Genomic DNA, 21,319 nt, shown 5'->3' on the forward strand with positions numbered 1-21,319 from the left:
TTATTTAGACTTACATTACATTATAGGATTGTAATATTTGTTTCCAAAAAGTATCAGTCCAAATTACATTAATTTTAATTTTATTGCTGGTTGCTGGTTTTAATTATCTACAAACATCATCAGGCCAGTTTTTAAAATTCATAACACAAAACGAGTCAAAACTATAACAGCAGCCAGGCCCTCAAACCAGAATTTTTGGATTTAGTAATATTATGTCACTGTTCACCATCTACTCTGCTTTACAAGAGCTGAAGCCGCATATAGTTTCGTGAATCTTCCTCTATTATTTTTTGTCAATTCCTTTACATCTGAAAGTCCTTTCACTTGACTTTCAGCCATAATCAAGAATGAATAATATACACATAACCAAAAGTTTTAAATATCAGACTTTACTACAATGTCTTCTTGTAGTACACACATTGAGGTTTGTACAATACCTTATTCACAAAATAAACAGAAATCCTTCTGAAAACAAGGATGATTTTGGTTAGGTACAAAAAATCGTTACAAAACAAAGCAGGCTGTCTCCTGAGTGTACATCTTGAGGACAAAAACAGTGAAAATCTTTATCTCACAGTGATGATTATTAGTCTTTACTAGTATGTCCTCCCCAATTATGGATGAGTGCTTCCACTCTATGAGACATGCTCTGAATGAGACCATCAAGTTTATTTTGGGTTGTGAGGTCCCACTCCTCAATGGCAGCTTCAGTGAGCTCCTGAAAATAGACAAGTGGATTTGGATACTGAGCCATAGCCATTTTTGACAGGTCCCATTCATACTCAATTGCATTCATGTCTCGGGCTGTGCTGGCCAATGCATTTGGTTAGTGTTGTATCTTTGAAGATACTGAGACAGTGCTACAGGTATGGTGTGGTCTTGCATTATCATCAACTAGGATGAAGTTGTCACCAACTTTACATCTGTACGCCCTTAATATCATTTGTAGAACCTCTTTGAGGTATCGGCAACCAGTCAAGTTGCAATAGATGGGAATTAGAGAGGTCTGCCGTCTAATTGTTATTGCTGCCCAGAACATTACAATTCCACCTGCAAACGGATGGACTACCTGAATGTATCTGTGTTCCTAGTGTTGTCTAGCACTTCCCCAAATCCTGACACATCTAGTGTCTGGTCACAAACCAAACCGGGTCTTGTCAACAAAGATGACATTGCAGAATGAGATTTTCACTCTGCAGCGGAGTGTGCACTGATATGAAACTTCCTGGCAGATTAAAACTGTGTGCCCGACCGAGACTCGAACTCGGGACCTTTGCCTTTCGCGGTAAAGTAAAGCTGTGAGTACCGGGCGTGAGTCGTGCTTCGGTAGCTCAGTTGGTAGAGCACTTGCCCGCGAAAGGCAAAGGTCCCGAGTTCGAGTCTCAGTCGGGCACACAGTTTTAATCTGCCAGGAAGTTTCAAAAATGACATTACTCGATTCTGCAATGGCCCAATATTGATGTGCAAGAGCCCAGGTCTTTCAATTTCTTTGGTTCCATTGGTGCAGTTCAAAACTTCTCATTGGTCTTCTGGAATGAAGACCACCTTGATGCAATCTTCTATGCACTGTTTGGTTGGAGATATGAATCCCTGTTGCCCAAGAGAAGTCATTTCCAATATTTTTGTCACTTGAAGTTGGGCATCAGCGAGCCAACAATTGGAGGAAACGATCTGCATTGGTATTGTCATATAAGAGCAACCACTATCGTTCACATTTCCCATATCCTCGTACTCTTTCCACATCTTAGACACAGGACTTTGAGTGACATGTAACCGATCGGCAAAATCTTGCTATATATGACTTGCTGAAAGTAAAGCAACTATCTTGCTCTATCAAAGTGTTGTGTGCCTCTATGTGGCGTATTATTGCAGTACTGAACACAAACTGAATGAAATGTTTGTTGATACTGGACTGCTCATGGTGTACCGCTGCAGCAGTGGTATTTTTAAATGACTGGGAAATGGCCACATAGCATACCAGTCGTAAACACTATCCAGTATATGGGCTCTAACTGGATAAAGCATGAAGTGACTAGGTCAGTGAGCCTTCTACTACGGTAACTATATTTTACAATAGTATTTCAAACTTTTGTTGAGAGTGTATTAAGAAAGCATTTTGAGACTAAAAATTTCTATTGTATCTAGTATAGTCCCAAACATTCTGGGCTGCGGTATGGACCCCCCCCCCCCCTCCCCTGCCCTTGCAAGCCTGCCTAAATGCAGCATGGAATCATAATTCCTCCCACACACCAGGTGACAAAGTCACAGAAAATGAGCCAGGGGACAAGTTTCAAGGCTGTTCTGCATACAGTGTGATTTTTTTTAATGGTGTACAAATTCTAGGGATTTATCGATGAGAGGATACAGAACAAAAAGGTCTAATCAACTTATGTCTGGAAATGCATAGTTTCCATGCTAGGGACCATTTATTCACTCATACTTTGTTACAATGACTGTGGTGTAATACGCACTGTACCATGCAGCTACAGTTACAGTATGCATAGTTTCCTCCTAGACAGTGGTACTCTTCCTCATACATCATGCCCTAGGACTCTCTTCTGCTGTAGTAATTGATAATGTTGTGTCCGATTCACTTGTCTTGCTGACTCATCTTGTAATGGATGTGATACAGTGTTGTACACAATGGTTCTGTATTTGAATCGAGAGGTTGCCGACATGGTGTTTACTTACGGAAAGGAAATGGCAATGGGTTGCAGGCAGCAAGGTTGTATCAGGAGACTTATCCCCATCAACAACCACAGCATTCAATGTTCGCAACAGTGTTTTGCCATTTGTCTGACACAGGGTCATTTCAGGAAGCAGGAAATCATGAAGGACATATCCGAAATGTTCGGACATCAGACTTGGAGGAAAACATGATTAACACTGTGCAGTGGCGGATTTACATATAGGCCCACTAGGCATGCGCCTAGAGGCGGCACCTTAAGGGAGGCTGAATTTTTTGCTCTATACTCGTTTTAACCTTTTACATTTTAAAATAACTGCGCTTACAAATGACAAATTTTTTTAATATTGTTAAACAACTTGCTAGTTTAAATAAGCCTTAAGAACGAAATTCAACAATACAAGCTTGGAAATATACAAGTTTACTTGGTGACTGAATGAAAATTTAACATTGTGTTTCTGTCTGGTATCATCTTCATGATTGTTCAAAAATATTCTGAAATAAGCTGTCAGGACGGCAATCTACAGTACAATAAATAAATGTGAATGTAGTGTGACTGGGGCCTCCCATCAGGTAGACCGTTCGCTGGGTGCAAGTCTTTTGATTTGATGCCACTTGGGCGACTTGCGTGTCGATGGGGATAAAATGATGATTATTAGGACAACATGACACTCAGTACCTGTGCACAGAAAAATCTCCAACCCAGCCAGAAATCGAACCAGGGCCCTTAGGATTGACATTCTGTCGCGCTGACCATTCAGCTACCAGGGACGCACTACAATACAATTTTTGAAACATTATTCTGAGAATGTTGTCGGCTTCTACTTAACCCTACCATATTTTCTCCGTGAAAGTCCTGGGACTCCTGACAAGCTGTGATAAACCAATCAGCAGTTTCTTAAATACTGTAACATTTGTGGGCCTCAGTATGTAAAACCCGACACTACTTAAATTTCTTGTAGAAATTACAGGGAAGTATCAAGTCAGCCCTCCATTACAGTAATTAATTTGAAAGCTCTGTGATCTTCAGTATCTGAGCTTTGATTCAATGGCACCCATTTAACAATACATGATGATAGTTGGAATGTTTTACATTTTTAAACACATGTTTATACAAAAAGAACATAAGCAGAATATCTAATAATGTGTGAAATACACTTCACAACACTTTAAAAATTTTATTTATTTATTTAGTTACTTTTTTGGCAAAAAAAGAAGAAGAAACCAACTTTTGTTTCTCTCATTTATTGTGCTGCAGCCTGCACGATATCAAGGTTCCCACTCTGTGCAATCTAATAGTACGTGGCATCGGAAATTTTGTATTAAACTTCTTAACTAAGCTTTTTTTCTTCGAGGATAGGTTATTTTTATTATATGTTTGAACAGAAGGTGCATTTGCATGTAGACATAACAGCAGTGTTCACACAAATGACACCACACCACAACTGCCAACAAAATTACTTAAACTTGGCAGTCTGTCTTCTCTGCCCACAGAAATCGCTAAAATGTTATAAGAATCGATCCAGCATACCTCACTGCAAGAAATTTACTGCAAAAATTATTTGCTTTTTAAATTAGAAAGATAGTGTCAAGAATATTCAGAACATATTTGCATCCCAGCTAAAATTCCGGTGACGCGGGAAACAGAAACCAAAACAGGGACTGTCCAGTTTTCTTTACGAGACAAATTCCAGCCAGCAGGTGTGCTTGTAGTGTTCACTGACAACAGAGAAACAGGCAACAATGCAATTAAATTATTCTGCATTGTCATTCTTTCAGAGCACAGTTACACCGAGTAATCCGAGTTGGTCAGTTTATCACTCCGTGTTTAAAGGAAAAATCTTTGTGCCCTGTGCTGTGTTTAAAGTAAAAAGCTTTGTGTTCATGTATGGTGTACTACAATTGGAACTGGATACAGTCTTTCTTTCCTTTTACAATTTTTTCCTTTTGTTTTGACTGTTGGTTGACAATTTTGTAAGGGCCTTAACATGAATAACAGTGAAAAAAAAAAGCAAACGTGCAAAATTAAGTGGGCGGTGGCATTTCTGAAATTATCGAAGGAAAGGCGAGAATGAGAAGCCAATGTTCTAAAAACGCTTGACTGGTTCGACTTCGAGTTCAAGGAGTACGTATGGTATTTCTGGCACTGTAACTGTTGTAAAAGAAGTAAATATAGGCGAAACAAAAATTAAAAATGAAGGAAAGCAAATTGTTTCTGATTTCAAGTTTCACGAATAAATAATTGTCGAGTCAGACATTACAAAAAGAAATAACCTCGTTAGTGATGATCCTGCAGAATGGTTTGTCAATGAATCAACAATCAACATTCTCTTACAACATGGCAGTAAGGGGAGATGGTGGCAGTCTTGCACTGATATTTTTGTAATACATATCTTTGCCATTTTTTGTTCAATCTCATTGAAATTTTGCACACTTATGTATAGAGATCTAATATGATTTAAAAAAAAAAAAAAATTCAGAATTTTTCATAACAATCTAATGCAGTGAGATAATTTTGAATTTTTTATTGCATTACTATTTTAAGGTACACTTTTTCATAATTTTGAAGCAAATTTGGCTGTTTTTTTAATGGTAAAATAATCTACACTAATAGGTGTACAATTAAGTGCAGTAACTTTTTGGTAAATTAATGCTATTATTTTCTGTGATATTTTGGATTCGAACATTTTTTGAAAGCAAACTTTTCAATATATTATCAACCACAAAATTGTTCAAATGTTCAAATGCGTGTGAAGTCTGATGGGACTTAACTGCTGAGGTCATCAGTCCCTAAGCTGACACACTAGTTAACCTAAATTATCCTAAGGACAAACACACACACCCATGCCCGAGGGAGGACTCGAACCTCCACCGGGACCAGCCGCGTAGTCCATGACTGTAAGGCCTTAGACCACTCGGCTAATCCCGCACAGCCACACAACTGTGTATATTATCTCGATTAAAATTTTGTTCCACTTAAATATTGCTTCAAAGTAAAAGAATAGGTGTGCCAAATTGCATTGCAATCCTTCCAGTAGTTTCTGAATATATGTGTTCCTGAAAGCAGAAAACCTTGAGTCGCGGAAAAATCATTTTAAAGTTTGGATGATATGTAAAAAAAAAAACTGCCCATATCCATATTCCATTTCTTCCTCATCATCCTCTACAGCTCTTTTAGCTTCTCTGCTCCTTTGCCTAGCAATTTTTATTATGTTCTGGACTGAAGTCTCCGCCTTCGTGATTCTTTGCTTATCGATGATCTGCAGTATCTGCTCAGTGAAGACTCCAGGTGTAAAGCCCAACTTGCTGAGGATGTGGAGTCTTGCCACATTCCCATCATTAAACACTGCTGCAGCTTCAAAAGCAGAAATCTTCACCACCAAATTGGAAACAAACACAGTCTTTGGACATCTTTTCCAAATAAGAGCATTGAAACTTTCATTTGGGTTCTGTGTTTTCCCATGCAGACATTTTTCTAGCAGTTCTGGTGAAGCCAGTGCTCCAGAAGTTGGCTTAATGGCCATTGAAGCCTCATAAGGAAGGTTATTTTTATGAGTATAAGCTTCCCCACTTTCTTTACTTTTCAAAAATTTGCACCATTCATTAGAACAGAGGCCATGTTGAGATGTAGTGTCTGTCAACAAGTAATGAAACCAAATGGCCCATACTGCTTTCCTCATACTGTCCAAGCTTGTGAGGTTACTTCTAATTGCACCACCATTGATTTGATTTGATTTGATTTTAACAGGAGAGCTAAAACAGCTTAGGTCTAACCCGCCACTGCCCGCATCGAAACTAGGTTTATTGTGCGGTATCGCTCCCTGTATATCTAGTAAAGCCAACCAGTGCCCTTAAATAGTGCAAGGAGTCCCTCTACCAGTTTTTTGTTAGACGCAATTTCTTCAGGTCTAGTTGCCCGAAGATTCTGTATCTTTTACTCTCCAATGCCATGCATTCAAAGATTAGGTGCGATGCAGTTTCTTCACCTTCATCACAGATCCTACATTTAGGGTCCTTTTCCATTATACCCATTGTGTGTAGGTGTTTTTTGAAGTTCCCATGGCCGGTCATCAGTCCAGTCATGAGTTTGATCTCTTTCCTGTTCAATCCCGGGATTACAGAGCTTCTCTTAAAACATGGCTTGGGGCATCATTACCTTACTATGTTTTTGTTTATGGACCTTGGTCCAATATCCTGTGTGCTGTTTCCTAAGCCAGTGCCATAGTTCTAATTTGATCATAGCCTTGGTGATTGTCAAGACAGGTTCTGGTCCAATAAATGGAGTTGTTGCCCCCATCCTAGCCAATCTATCGGCTTGTTCATTGCCACAGATCCCTGAGTAGCCAGGGACCCACACTAGGTACACCCTATTGCTTCCCCCCAGCTCCACCAGAGCCCTGTGGCAATCTGCAACAATCTTAGATCTTGTTGCAGGAGCTGCCAATGATTTCAGGGCTGCCTGAATAGATGTAGATGCCACAATCATTGTAGCACCTACTCATATTCTCCTCCACACATGCCCTGATTGCAGTAATTTCGGCTTGGAATACAGAGGCCAGTTTCCTTAGAGAGATGCTGCTCTCCAGTCTTGGCTGAACCCATACAACCCTGCCCCATCACCTTGATCTGTTTTCGACCCATCGGTGAACCAAACGATGTCGCCCGTATGGTGTCGAACTGTTTTCTCCCACTGCTCCCCCAATTATTATATTGTAAGGCTTGTCGAAGCAGTTAGGAGTTATTGTATAGTCAGCGGGCATTTCCCCAGCCATACCTATATTTACCTCACTCACTGTGTTAGTGTGTGATTCTGGATATCCAAATGAGACCCAGTTTTGGCCAGTTTTAAGTCTGTATGCCCTAGCTGCTGCCTCCATCTTAACCCAAAGGTGAAGTGGAGGCATGTCCAGCATGGCTTCCATTCCAGCTGTTGGTGTGCTGCTAATTCCGCCCATTATGGCTAAGCAGGCCAATCTCTGCACCTTAGCAAGCTCTTTAGCAGCAACCTGCTGTTCTACTTTCTTCCACCACACTACGGCCCCATAGGAAATCCTAGGTCTAACCACTGTGGTGTATATCCAGTGCATACTCCTGGGGATTAAGCCCCAGTTTTTGCCACAAGCCCTCCTAGTACTCACTAAAGTGCTTTTTGCCTTGGAGCAGATGCTCTTAATATGAGGGGTCCAAGTTAGCTTCTCATCCAAGGTTACCCATAGATATTTCACTGTCCCCTTCACAGGTAGAGTTTCATTGAAGAGCTTTAGATTCCAACTTGCATGCTGAATATGTCTCTTCATAAATGGCACCACAACAGTCTTCTTAGGATTAACTCTGAGATCCTGTTTAATGCACCATTTTTGCACAATGTCCAACCCTCCTTGTGCCATATTCCTAACTGTGTCAGTATTACTATGACAAGGTCATCTGCATATCCTTTGCAGAAGCATTGTCTGGAATTTAGTTCCTCAATGAGTTCATTCACCACTAGATTCCATAATAGAGGGGACAAAACTCCTCCTTGTGGGCAGCCTCTAGTGGTCTTAATTACTATCTTTTCATTCATCATGGTAGCCTCTACCTTCCTTCCACTAAGCATGGCTCTGGTCCACCTACATATAGTGGTCCCCAGATCATGCACCTCTGCTGCCTTTACCATGGAATCGAAGGTCGTGTTGCTAAAGGCCCCCTTGATATCCAGGAAGATGCAGAGGGCTATTTCTTGGAAGTGAAGTGCTTTTTCCACCTTCCCGACGAGTTGGTGGAGAGCTGTTTCACATGATTTACCTGGTTGGTATGTGTGTTGGTTCAGGTGTAGAGGGACCCTACATAGCCCCCTCTCCCCAACGTATACATTAACCAGTTTTTCCAATGTTTTGTGAATGAAGGAGGACAGACTGATTGGTCTCATATCCCTGGCCTTGGTATGATCAATTCTCCCTGGCTTTGGAATGAAGACAACCTTCACTGTCCTCCAAACATTGGGAATGATTCCTACTGCTAAGCTAACCCTAAATAGCCTGCATAGGATTCTTATAAGCTTTCCTCCTGCCTGTTGCAGGAGAGCTGGAAAAATTCCATCTGGGCCAGGTGACTTGAACGGCTGGAATGTTCCCACTGCCCACTGGATTTTGTTGAAGTTCACACACTCCTTGGCCGATTCCCAGTCCTCTCTTCGAGTGTCTGAGAACCATTGTCTCTCTGGGGTCACATACTGGTCTGTGTTAACCGGCAGAGCATATTGAGGAAAGTGAGTTTTGAGGAGCAATTCCAGCGTCTCATGTGCTGTCTTTGTATATTCCCCATCCTCCTTCCTCAACATACCTCCTGGGTTAGTTGGTACTCTAGAGAGAATCTTGTGAAGTCTGGCTTGTGCAGCCATGCCTTCCACTTCCTCACAGAATGCCTTCCAGGATGCCTCCTTTGCTTGTCTTATTACAAGGTTGTAACTGACAAGGGCCTCATGATATTTAGCCCATTGTCCTTTGCGTCTCACAATATTAAACAGTCTCCATACCTGTTTTCTTTGTGTTTCCAGTTTATTATTCCACCAAGGAACACTCCTATTTGTGCAATTCCTGGTGATTGTGCAGTTATCCTGATATGAGGCCACTATGGCAGAGGTAACAGCCTCTGCTACTTCCTCAAATTCTACTGGCTTCCTTATCGTGGTTTTAATTTCCGATAAGCCTAAGTCAAGGTTCCTCCTATATGTCTCCCAGTCTGTTTTCCTGGGATTTCTATAAGTCATGGTCTGTCTGATTCTCATTTCAACCTTGAATTTAATGTACATGTGGTCCAATGAGGATGGCTCCAACACCACATGCCATTGTTTGACATAGCTACCCATCGTCATGGAACCAAATATTATGTCAATTACTTCTTCCCTTCTGCTATTGCTGAATGTAGGTTCATTGTCCCTATTCAGGACCTCTAAGTTGTTAGCTAAGAGGAATTCAAGAAGGTATTCACCTCTACTGTTGGTGTCCTTGCTGCCGCATTGGCGTCACACCCCACCAGCAGTTGGTCACACCCCCTTTGTATGAATAGGGTTCTTGTATCAGGGCCACCTCCACTTCCTGTCTCCCCAGGCAGCGGCTCAGGGCAGCAGAGACCCCTTTACTGTGCTGCAGATTAATCTGAGGCACCTCCAGGCTCCATCTTACTGCCATCTTTGAGGTCTTTGAGAACCCTGACGGTGACCTGCGAGAACCCTAAAAACAGTTTCAGGTCCTGCTCCCGCGTTGCCTTCAGGGACTTCTCAGCAACCTCCACCACCAGGGTTCGTCCTTCCGGAGCAACCTTCCGGTTAATCACTTTCCAGTCTTCTGTCGGGACTTTTGGGTTCTGGGCCCCTATTTTTCCGAACAGAGTCTTGGGAGAGACTTCCTTAAGCATCTTGGGTACCCATACTGATATCTTTGTGGTCTTAAGAAGCTCCTATTCCATCTTGACCAGCAGCTTTGCATCTTCCCACGGGGACATCATGAGCACCTTGTTCTTAAGCCATTCTAATGTGTGCACCCCCTCACAGACAAAAATGAGTGCACCATGGTCTAGATAGACCCTCCTGAAGTTGGGACCTGGGCCAGCGTCCCCCCCCCCCCCCCAATGTTTTCAAAGAGGGCCATCTGTACTAGTTCCTCCTACTGTGAGGTAATGGCTACCAGTGGATAACCTTCCTCGATAACTGCCATCCTAAAAACTGAGACTGCAGTACTATAGGTCTTTTTCCCTGTTTCTTGCCTCGGTTTTTTCTGGACTCGCTTATCCAGGGAGGAGGGAGTCTTTGATTCCTCCCTTATCTACCTGTCTTTGACGTTGTGGGGGTCTGCGTGTCCCCTTCAACCTGAGACAGTTTTTCCTGGGAGTCTTGGGTTCTAGTCCCTTTACTTCCCTCCATTTGTGTTTAGGAAGCCATTCTTTTCCTTCCTTTTCCCTCTGTTCCCTGAGTAGCTTCCACCTTTGGGCCCCAGACAAGCCTTTGATCTTAATCTGGTCTAGCTTCTCGGTTACAGTTCCCACTTCTGGCTCAGGTCTAGACCCTGATTCAGTAGTGGAAGTGCCTTCCATCAGTTCACTCCCCGATGTTTGGGTATCTGAGGTCTCAATTTGCCCCTCAGTTTCTTTTTCTGTAATTGTGTCCATGTCGGTCCCACAAGATTTGGGGATCTAGAAGGTCCACACCATGAATACCTCGCACGGTGTAAGGCTAATTACTCAGGGAGGTCGCCCGGTATCCCTGAGGCTCTGTTTGTGACAAATCTTCCCATGTGCCACGCACCCCTTGGCACGGATCGCATCACACCTTGGGTTGGGTCAGGGAATAGGGTAGGACTAGGAGTGCATAGGGAAGAAAGGACTTACCTTCGACATAGCCTCAGCTTCCCGTGGATACGCAAGCCTCTCCACCCGCACGGACAGTGCTTCATCAAGGTGGTGTCCCCCAGAGAGGATTGCAGCACCTTAATAGACTTGTAGGCTGTCAATTCTCTTCTTTGTTAGTCTGTTTTTACCCCCCCAGTGGCATCTCATCCTCTAGTAGTTTGCCTTTATGGTCTGCAACAAGTCTTCGGAGTCATCCACCTATCCTCTTATGAATATGGCCTAAGCACTCCAGTTTCTCAATAGTGCAATCTTTTCCATAGGGCTGACTTTCAACTACATTCTTGAAATCACTAGAGTCTCCATCTCCTAAATACTGTACGTATAAACCTCCATACTTTTGCAAAGATCTATGGAAAATGAATTTCATACCTGCAGCTTCCATCCCACCACTGGAGCCTGCATACTTTCTGCTACAAACAGCTTGATGGGCTTCTTGCCATTCTGTTTCTTTACTTGCATCAATATATTTCTTGTGCAAGGAACATGCAGAACAATATTTAGACATCACCTCTAAGTCTAATACTTTTCCAGTGTCGACACTAATGATTGTTGAAACTCCATGCAGTGAAGTACGCCCCCTCTTCATACAGGAACTGTCACAGGAAACTGCTATATCGTTGCTATTAGTTGCTTCACAATTTTCTTGAATTGCCCCCAGGACTGCCATTTTCATGCTCTCTTCACTTACTTCTGCAACGGCATTGAGGAGAGCAGTATTCATTGCAGGAAATTTTAGGGGAGGACCAGGCATGTTCATAATACCACATAAAAGGTTTCCACCATCTCTTCCAATCCCTATACATCTTAGTCCATAAGCAAATCTCATATTGGCTTCATAGGTTCTATTACTGACCTTTGATGTCTTGAATGGTCTGTCAGCATCACAGTTTTGACACAAAATGTGCAACGTGCAAACCAAACCTTCTCTCTTTCCATCATCAACCAAATCCACATTTCCTCCACAAGCAGAGCACTTGCAGGCTTTTCTAAGTGCTTCTGCCACCATTCCCAGATCCACAATTCTGAAACCTGTATTTCTGTCATGATTTGTTTCTTCTGACACAATCCCTGTCCCAAGTTTTATTTTAGATGCACTTGGAGACAAGCTAATGTTTGCATCTGCAGGCCCGACTCTAACCTCAATGTCAGTTTTTCGCATTATATTGGAAATATGGGACTTACTATATTTTTTAAATACTTTACCAGGCCTAGGAATTGTAAAAAGGGATCAACAGATTCAACCTTGCACAAAGAATGGCACAATAAATCAAGCATCACTCGAATTCCACTGAACACCACAAAACTTGTTTACAACACTCCACAGCCTTCTACACCGCTAGAGGTGGCAAAAAATAACGTAACTGATAGAAATAACCGGTTACTGAGAAGTAACGGTTACTGTGATAACTGTTACTCTGATACAGGCAGTTATTTCAATAACTGTCTAGTGTCAACAGTGCCTCGCGCCATCTGTTGACCGAAGATCGTACTACGCTTTCCTGTCAACTCATCGGAGATCTGGCTAGGAACGAAGGAGAGGGTAGACCATTTGGAAGGCGTTCTATAGGCCATGGGAATAGCTGTGAGACTGCGCGCCATCTGTTGATAAGAACTGTGTACTATATCGTGCTCCTTCATTACTTTTAGCACAAACAATTAAATAAAGTTAATGTCCGAGCGGTGGCTGATAGGAGCTGCAGTACAGGCATTAACAAGTATGGTCGTTCCCTTGAGCCACCGCCTCATATGTCAATTTAGCTTGGACTGGTAGTATAAAGAGAGGTACCATATGGAATTCGAGCGAATATGGAAATAACTGTCAGAGATCAGTATTTTCCTCTGGCAGTTGTCGTTATTGGCTCACAGTTCTCGCTCTCTGGCAGTTATCGGGCTACCATTACAGGTAACCTGGAAGTTGGTAACGGAATTGTGTTCCTGACACAGTGACTCCAGTCTTAAACCCCGGTGATATTTCAGAGACGATAGTTACTGGAGCGAACAAATATTTACGTACTTCTTCGGAAATAGCCGCTGGCCATCGTGAATGACAAATAACATGTCAGAAAGGATAACATAATACAGTTGAATATAATAATTATTATCCTCATCATTTGTCAGGAGATCTAGTTTGCAGTGCCGGAATTTTCTGGTGGTGATTAATTTTTTTTTTCCTAGCTGTGATGTTTTGTGTATTTATGGAGTATTGAATGTGATTTAATCTATGTAGGGATGATTGATTTGTGGACTTTTGAGATTGTGGTTTTATTTTTCGCAGTTGTAGGTTTTGGTCTTTTGGCATCAGTAGCGGCTGTGGTGGACCTGTATAGGTCACCGGAAATGGCCGATTCCCATTTTCATAGTTGTACATGTTGATGTTTTGGTATCATCATCTGAGGTTGACCTATGTAGGTCAAGGTAAATGTCCGATTCAGATTTTCGTACTTCTAGTTTTGGGTATTGGTGTTTTGGTATGGTCATGTATGGTTGACCTATATTGTTCAAGGGAAGTGTCCGATTCTTGCTGTTTTTTGTTGGTGTAGCAGAATGCTGTATTTTTTTTCTTTTTGTTCTTCATTTTGTGTTTTGGGATCATGGTGTGTTTTGTTTACTAGCTTGTCCTCACCCTAAAACCCCAAACTTCCCGCAGTTGTCCCGTTGGTTTGATTGTATTTTTGGTGGGAGATGTTATTGTATTATTTATATGTATCTTCGTGTTTGTTGCCATGTGTTTGTAGTGACATCATAGACACACTTAAAACAGCCATTTCCGGCATATTGATGGCGGGTGGAATCAGACACTTCAAAAAGTCTTTCAAACACATTGTAAACCGTGCTTTATCTGAAACCAAGTTTTTAATGGTTGCTGATTTGCTGGCAGTTTATTGAAAATTCATGTTCCTGAATATTGGACCCCTTTTGGACCAAGGTAAGTGATTTTAGGTTTTTATGTAGATTGCTGTTCCTATTTCTAGTACTGATATTATGTATTGAGCTATTGGTTGGAAATACTTGTAACAAATTTCATTAAGGAATAAATATACTAGGAAGCAGTGGTTAGAATACAAAGTTCCTTGAACAGGTTCCTACATGATGTTCTTGAATTTATACCACAAACGATTTTTATTACACGCTTTTACATGCAAAAAACTTTTGCTACGTTTGATGAGTTACCATAGAATATGCTCCCTTATGAAATAATAGAGGGAAAAATGTGGTATGCCCTTCCCAACTGAATTTATTATCGAGTTGTAGTCCCAGAAATGTAACACTGTCAACCTTTTTGATCTGCATGTCTTCATATGTTATAAACATGCTGTAGCTGGAGAAATTGAGCAGTTTCCAAATCTCATATAAAACTTGGACTAGCGTACTCACACTTTCCCCAATAGGACTATCTTTTACAGCACAGGAGTAAACGAATCTGTCACATTACGTATATTTTTTGTTGTATTACAAGGCTGTACACTTTATTCTATTATGTGAGCAGCACAAGAAATTAAACTTTGAATTTAACCTACAGTATTCAGTTTACATATTACTTCATACTTAAAAATGCACGTTGTTAACATTTTACTTAAACAGTGCTGTGGCGAAGTTCCGCGTACTTTCTGTTGCAGCTGCGAAGATAATATTTCTAATAGCGACCGATAACTTACAAACATATAATATGAAACACTAATAAGCGTTCTAACATCAACTAAAATGTACCCAGAGTTAATAAGCTAAGGTTATGACCCGATTCATACAACATTCCTGCCATTTCACACTACTCACAGTCATACTGATAACTAAGCTGATGGATTCCAACTATGTCGTTATTTAACTGTAGCCCCTCGGAGTATTCGGTATTCGCTAGCAAAAAATAATTGGCACTTATTAATAACCGTTAAAAATAACAGTTATCAAAGAATAACTGGAACTGTGATAACGGTTACTCCTGAATAACTGTTTGGCCCATCTCTATATACCACACTGATTGAACCAGAAAATGGCTCCACAGCCTTCTTTACAACACTGCTGTCATGTATACAAAAAAATCACAGCCTTCTAAAGCTATATTTTCTAAGTTCACAGGCCAAATTCTGCAATAAAATTTTTCCTCCATTTGGTACATTGAAAAGCAGGCTTGGCGCATTACACTGCTTAGTGTTTTAATTTTTTATGCCATTTGTAGTTCAAATTTCAAGGAAAAAATTTGGGATAATAATCTCAATTATATTTACTATCAAATAAGCAAATAAAAATAATTTGTAAATTTGTCATTATTTCTGCCACCGTCTCCCCTTAATCAAGATTGAACGGTGATTTTTCTAATTCAAGAAGACCAATAGGTGATAAAACCATATATTTGAACAACAATATATTTTACCATGAACTTTTAAATGGTGAATCAACTTTGCGTGATTTTCTAGTATTACTCCTGTAGCACCGGTGCTGTGGTTTGTGCACCACGTGAATTGTTCAGAGGTAAGGCCACAATTGCTACTAATGGTATTGTAGATTGTAAAAATATTTTTAATAATTTATCTCAACATGAGAATTCACATGAACACAAAAATTCTTAGTTATCACTCTTAACAAGAAAAAAGTCACTTGGAACAATAAATAACCGTTTCGAGTCATAATGTTCTAGCACAGTGTGTTGAAAAGGGTTATTAAGTAGTGAAGAAGCTGACAAGTCGTGGACTTCTCCCACATGGACAAGTCGAAAGATTCCATTCATTACATAATGGTCATTTATGATATCTCTTGAACTTATAGCCGAGTTTGATCCTTTTCTCGCAGAGCACTGTGAACGATATGGAAATCCAGGGCAGGGACATACGAGTTATATTTCTTCAACAATCTGTGATGAAATAATACTGTAGTAGTAGATTCTACTGTGGACATTTCACATATTGATCAATTATCTTTTGTATTAAGATATCTGAACAAAAATGGTGAACCTGTTGAACGTTTCCTTCTGTTTTTACAAAATCCGGGACACTAGTCCAAAAACATAGCTGAGACCATACTAAAAGTCCTGTATGGAAATTCCATTGATATTACTGATCTTAGAGGCCAGTCATATGACAACACAAGCAATATGTCAGGAACCTACACTGGTTTTCAGGCACGCATTAAAGAACGAAATTGGAAACTGTATTATGTGCCTTGTGCAGCACATTTAGTCCGCACTAGTGCTGCAAGCTGTTGTCAGGAAGATGTTCATTTTTCAATGTAGTGCAAAATCTTCATAATTTTTTCTCTGCTTCTACACAGCGCTGGGATAAACTTCTTTCTTTCATGAAACCAAGAAGCAAAATGGTAAAAAGTTCATCAAAAACACGTTGGTCAGCAAGAGAGGAAGCGTGTGGAAGTCTATATGAAAACTGGGAGGCCCACATTGGTCAGCAAGAGAGGAAGCGTGTGTAAGTCTATATGAAAACTGAGAGGGCGATATCAATGTCCTCACACATATTGCCAAGAATATGTTTGAAAAACCACTTGTACGAAATGGGGCTCCAGCTTCATTGAATCAACTCAGCAGGCTAGAAAAAGTATTCATGATGACAATTTGGAAGGACATACACCAGAGATTTAATAGTGTATATCTGAAATTGCAAAGTGTAAATATTGCTACTAAAATAGTGCATGAATTATATGAATCACTAGGATTTATTGCATCTATTTGTGGCATGTTCGACCGTTATAAAAATAAAACCATGAAGACTGTGACTGATATCGATTATGAATGCACCTATAAAAGATCATGAAAACGCAAACTTCATGATGATGAAGAAGTGGACTGTGAAGAAGTTTTTCTGACTGGAAGGGAAAAATTTAAAGTTGATACATTTCTCCCAGTACTCGACAACTTGTATACCAAATTAGTGAGGAGGAAGGAAAGCTATAGAACACTGTTGGACTCCTTCACAGTTTTCAGTAACATTAAGAACAGTTTACCTGACAATATTGCTGAATGTGCAACAAAACTCCAAGCATCATATGACACAGATTTAGAGCCTTCCTTCTTTAGTGAACGTGTACATTTCGCGGAACTTTTGAAATCTTCTGAGATTAGTGATATACCAGTTGAAATGAGTAAATTTTTATGAAAAGAGAGGTTACAGTCCGTGTTTCCGAATGTTGACATTGCTCTTAGAATATTTCTATGTATGGAACTTACAAATTGTTCAGCAGAACGCTCGTTTTTGGCTTTTAAAAGACTGTTATCGTACCTACGTTCTATGTTGTCTGTGGAGAGTTTGAACGCCTTGTCCATTCTTCACATCGAAGCCGACCTCTTAAAAAACTCGTTGGTCATATCTTCATAGTTCAGATGGTTATCAGTTAAGAGTCTTAACTGATAACCGTCTGAACTATGAAGATATGACCAACGAGTTTTTTTTCCGTCAAAGCCAGATATAAACTTTGCTGACTGGTGAGTTTGTTTATTTATTCATATTAGTTTTAAAAATTTAAGATTATAATGTAATTTTTATTATAACTTAGAGCACATTCATTGGATTTACAAACTAAGTATTACATGTTTATTTTACAATTGCCGATGGCAGAATGCGGAACTAAACAATACCCGAAGGACCCTGGCCGCTCGACGCTGTACAGTCGTCATACTGATACTGTAGTACAGGGTGTTCAAAAAGTCTCTCTGCAGTGCCGTATGCCGCAGTGAATATACCGAAATGAAATTCAGTGAAATACAGGTTGTTAACTTATTGAATATTCATTTTTACTTACAAATTTTCACATTAAATGTTGAAAGTGTCACCCCTGTTGTTGAACACACAATTCAATTCATCTAATCATAAGGGACGCGTGGCTAACAATCATACGGCACTGCGGATAGACTTTTTGAACACCCCGTATTTTACAGCTGATGCGTATTCTTAGCGTCTGGTGAAATGTATAGTTATCGTGGAAATATACGTTATCGGAGAGTACACTTAGATGAAAAAGTGTTAATAAATAACATAGTTCATTCTGTCAATAAATATGTAAAAGCTTTAGTAATACTGTTAGAAAGAGCTATGGTGAGAGCAGTAGCTTCAGTACAAAACTATTCAGCCCTTATATGGATTAAAGGTATTGTGTACACTTATTATGCAGCATATAGCTACACAGACTCTAATGCTTTTCGGTACACGCTAACTACGAGGGCCATTCAGAAAGTAACCTCCGGTTGATTTAAAAAAATACACCAAGTTAAATAAAAATATTTTAATATATACATCTTACAACTACATCTTTGCACTATTTTTCTACATAGTCTCCATAGCGATTGAGGCACTTATCGTATCTCTTCACAAGCTTTGAAATTCCTTCTGCATAAAAATCACCCACTTGTGCCTGGAGCCAGCCTGTGACCGCATCTTTGAGCTCTTCGTCGTCATCAAACCGCTGTGACCCGAGCCATTTCTTCAAATGCATGAAGAGGTGATAATCACTTGGCGCCAGGTCTGGGCTGTAAGGTGGATGGTTGATAACGTCCCACTTGAAGGACTCAAGAAGGGCCGTTGTTCTGCGAGCAGAGTGAGGACGGGCGTTATCGTGCAAAAAAACGATACCGGAAGTCAGCATACCACGGCGTTTGTTCTGTATAGCCCGTCGTAACTTTTTTATTGTTTCACAGTACACGTCTTGATTAATGGTCGTACCACGTTCCATGAATTCAACCAACAACACCCCTTTGGCATCCCAAAACACCGTTGCCATCAGTTTTCTGGCAGAAAAATCTTGTGAGGCTTTTCTTGATTTGGTAGGCGAATTTGAATGTGCCCACATCTTTGATTGTTCTTTTGTCTCAGGGTTCACGTACTTAATCCAGGTTTCGTCACCGGTCACAATTCTGTTTAACAATGGTTCTCCTTCGTCCTCATAACGTGACAGAAAGTCTAATGCAGAGGCCATTCTTTGAGTTTTGTGGTGGTCGGTAAGAATTTTGGGCACCCATCGTGCACAGAACTTACGGTAACCCAATCTTGCTGTCACTATCTCGTACAAGAGAGTCTTAGAAATCTGTGGAAAACCAGTAGACAACTCCGACATTGAGAAACGTCGATTTTCACGAACTTTTGCATCAACTGTCTGAACGAGTTCTTCAGTCACCAATGATGGTCTACCACTCCTCTCTTCATCATGAACGTTTTCTCGTTCACTTTTAAATAAATGTACCCATTCACGGACAACTCCTTCACTCATAACTCTTGGTCCGTACACGGCACAAAGCTCACGATGAATAGCTGCTGCAGAATATCCTTTGGCTGTAAAAAACCTTATGACAGCACGCACTTCACATTTGGCGGGGTTTTCTATTGCAGCACACATTTCAAACTGCCACAAAAACTAAACTAGCGCAGGTACGACATTCACTCGACCACGGCTTGATGCCGACTGACCTGTTGAGTGGGTGAACGCACAGATGGCGTCGCTACTCCCCCCACAACCCGCACTGTGACCAATCGGAGGTTACTTTCTGAACCGCCCTCATATTAGACTATAAAACAAAAGTGATTTTTCCTCACTCATCTGTAAAATTGTGTAATAGCAAATCCAGTTCTGTGTTTGTTCGTCTGTATTTAGTTATTATTTTGTGCACCGAACTCTCTATTTCATTTTCTTACGCTTTCCTATAGAGTGATGTATTAATACTGAACATGTTTTTTTTTTACCTGTTACACATTCAAGTTATTAGATAGTAAAACGACAGTTTAATTTTAATTTTGAACGCGTCTCTGTAAAAGTACGTATTGATTTCTAATGTATGACACGTTCGCTTCAATTTTTAGATCATAAGACAACTTTTTTATTTTAATTTTCAACTGTTTTGTTTAAAAGATATACTGAATCTTTCTGACTTGGTATATTTTATAAATATGGATGAATATTATTATGGAATTGTGGAAATTTATGCTACGGCTAGCGTAAATTACTATAGATGTAACCTAGGTTATAGTATATTCATATATTGGCAATAGTTCAGAAATTGAATGACTGTTAAACAAATGTCTTCAAACTTAGTGGATCCCAATTAAATTTTCTGTTCTACTATTAGGACTATTTAACTATATGCATGAGACTACTTACCTATTTAAATATTCACACACAAATATTAGTGCGTGGAATAATTAGAGATATCACTCCTTATCCTTAATTAAAAATAAATGAATTAGATATTTCACACACACGCCACTTTTTTTGACTTTATAATAAAAATTATTTTATCAGAAAATGCACACAATACTATTGAACGCACAATATTATCACTTCACTTCTCAATTTATTTTACTCTTTTTACCTTTTTTGCTTGAAGTGAAAATCAGTAGGCAGGCAGCGTGCTGAAAACCAGTTAGGCCTAATTTGTGTTTTTTGTAATCTCAGGGAAATTTCTAACTGTCTTCTTGCCTCGTGAGAAATTCAGAATAATTTGATTTAATCTCATGATTATCGCATTGGCACCATAAGAAAAAGATGTAGTAAAGAAATATCTACACATTTATAAATTGGAAATTTGGGACTGCTGTTACGAAATGAAAGCAGAAATGTTAAATTAAACAATTATTATTTAACGAAGTAAACAATTTGTACAGAAATCTAACATTTTGTGAAGAATTCTCACAGTTTGGAACATAACAAAGAATTTGCCATATTTCGGCGAAATGCTTGGAAATTACAGTAATCTTAGCTCAACCTTGGAGCGAAAGAATAAAACATTCATAATAAGGTCATATTAGTACTCGCAATTGGCGATAATAATTGAATGATTAAATAAATTCCCAGCAGGAGTACAAGTTTATTTATTCGAACAAAATGGAAGAAAATAGGAGTCACCATAAGATGCTGTCAGAAAGGCGCGCGATTAAAGAAGAGAAAAAAAAAGACAAGCGCCCATTCTTCTATAGAAAAAAATACAGATGATAATGATACGCCGCTCTCATTATTCTGGGCGTACATATTAGCTGACTTTCAGCATATTAGCTCACTTTACGTGGAGTGATATCTTCAACTTCCATAACAGTCATCTGTGGGATAGTAAAGGTATGGTGACAGTGAATCATCAGCATCGGTGCAGCTGGAATGTGTCGGCTGAGTTAGTTGGCAACCGTATTTTGGGACCAGTCTTCCTTCAATGTCACATAACAGGCCGGAACTGTCAGCATTTCTTGCTGATGACTTTGCTTCCCCTGTTAGAAGAAGTGACACTGATGATTGAAAGTGTTATGTGGTGGTACATCATGGTGCTCCAGC

General features: G+C 40.0%; 1 protein-coding gene across 1 annotated transcript in view; it reads left to right on the top strand.

The window, feature by feature from the left end:
* The window catches only part of LOC126251950 (meiosis-specific with OB domain-containing protein), a 282,267-nt gene that overhangs the window by 117,909 nt on the left and 143,039 nt on the right, over positions 1-21,319 (top strand). The gene's annotated exons all lie outside the window — the stretch shown is intronic.

Source organism: Schistocerca nitens, chromosome 4, assembly GCF_023898315.1.
Source record: "Schistocerca nitens isolate TAMUIC-IGC-003100 chromosome 4, iqSchNite1.1, whole genome shotgun sequence".
NCBI classification, from domain to species: domain Eukaryota; kingdom Metazoa; phylum Arthropoda; class Insecta; order Orthoptera; family Acrididae; genus Schistocerca; species Schistocerca nitens.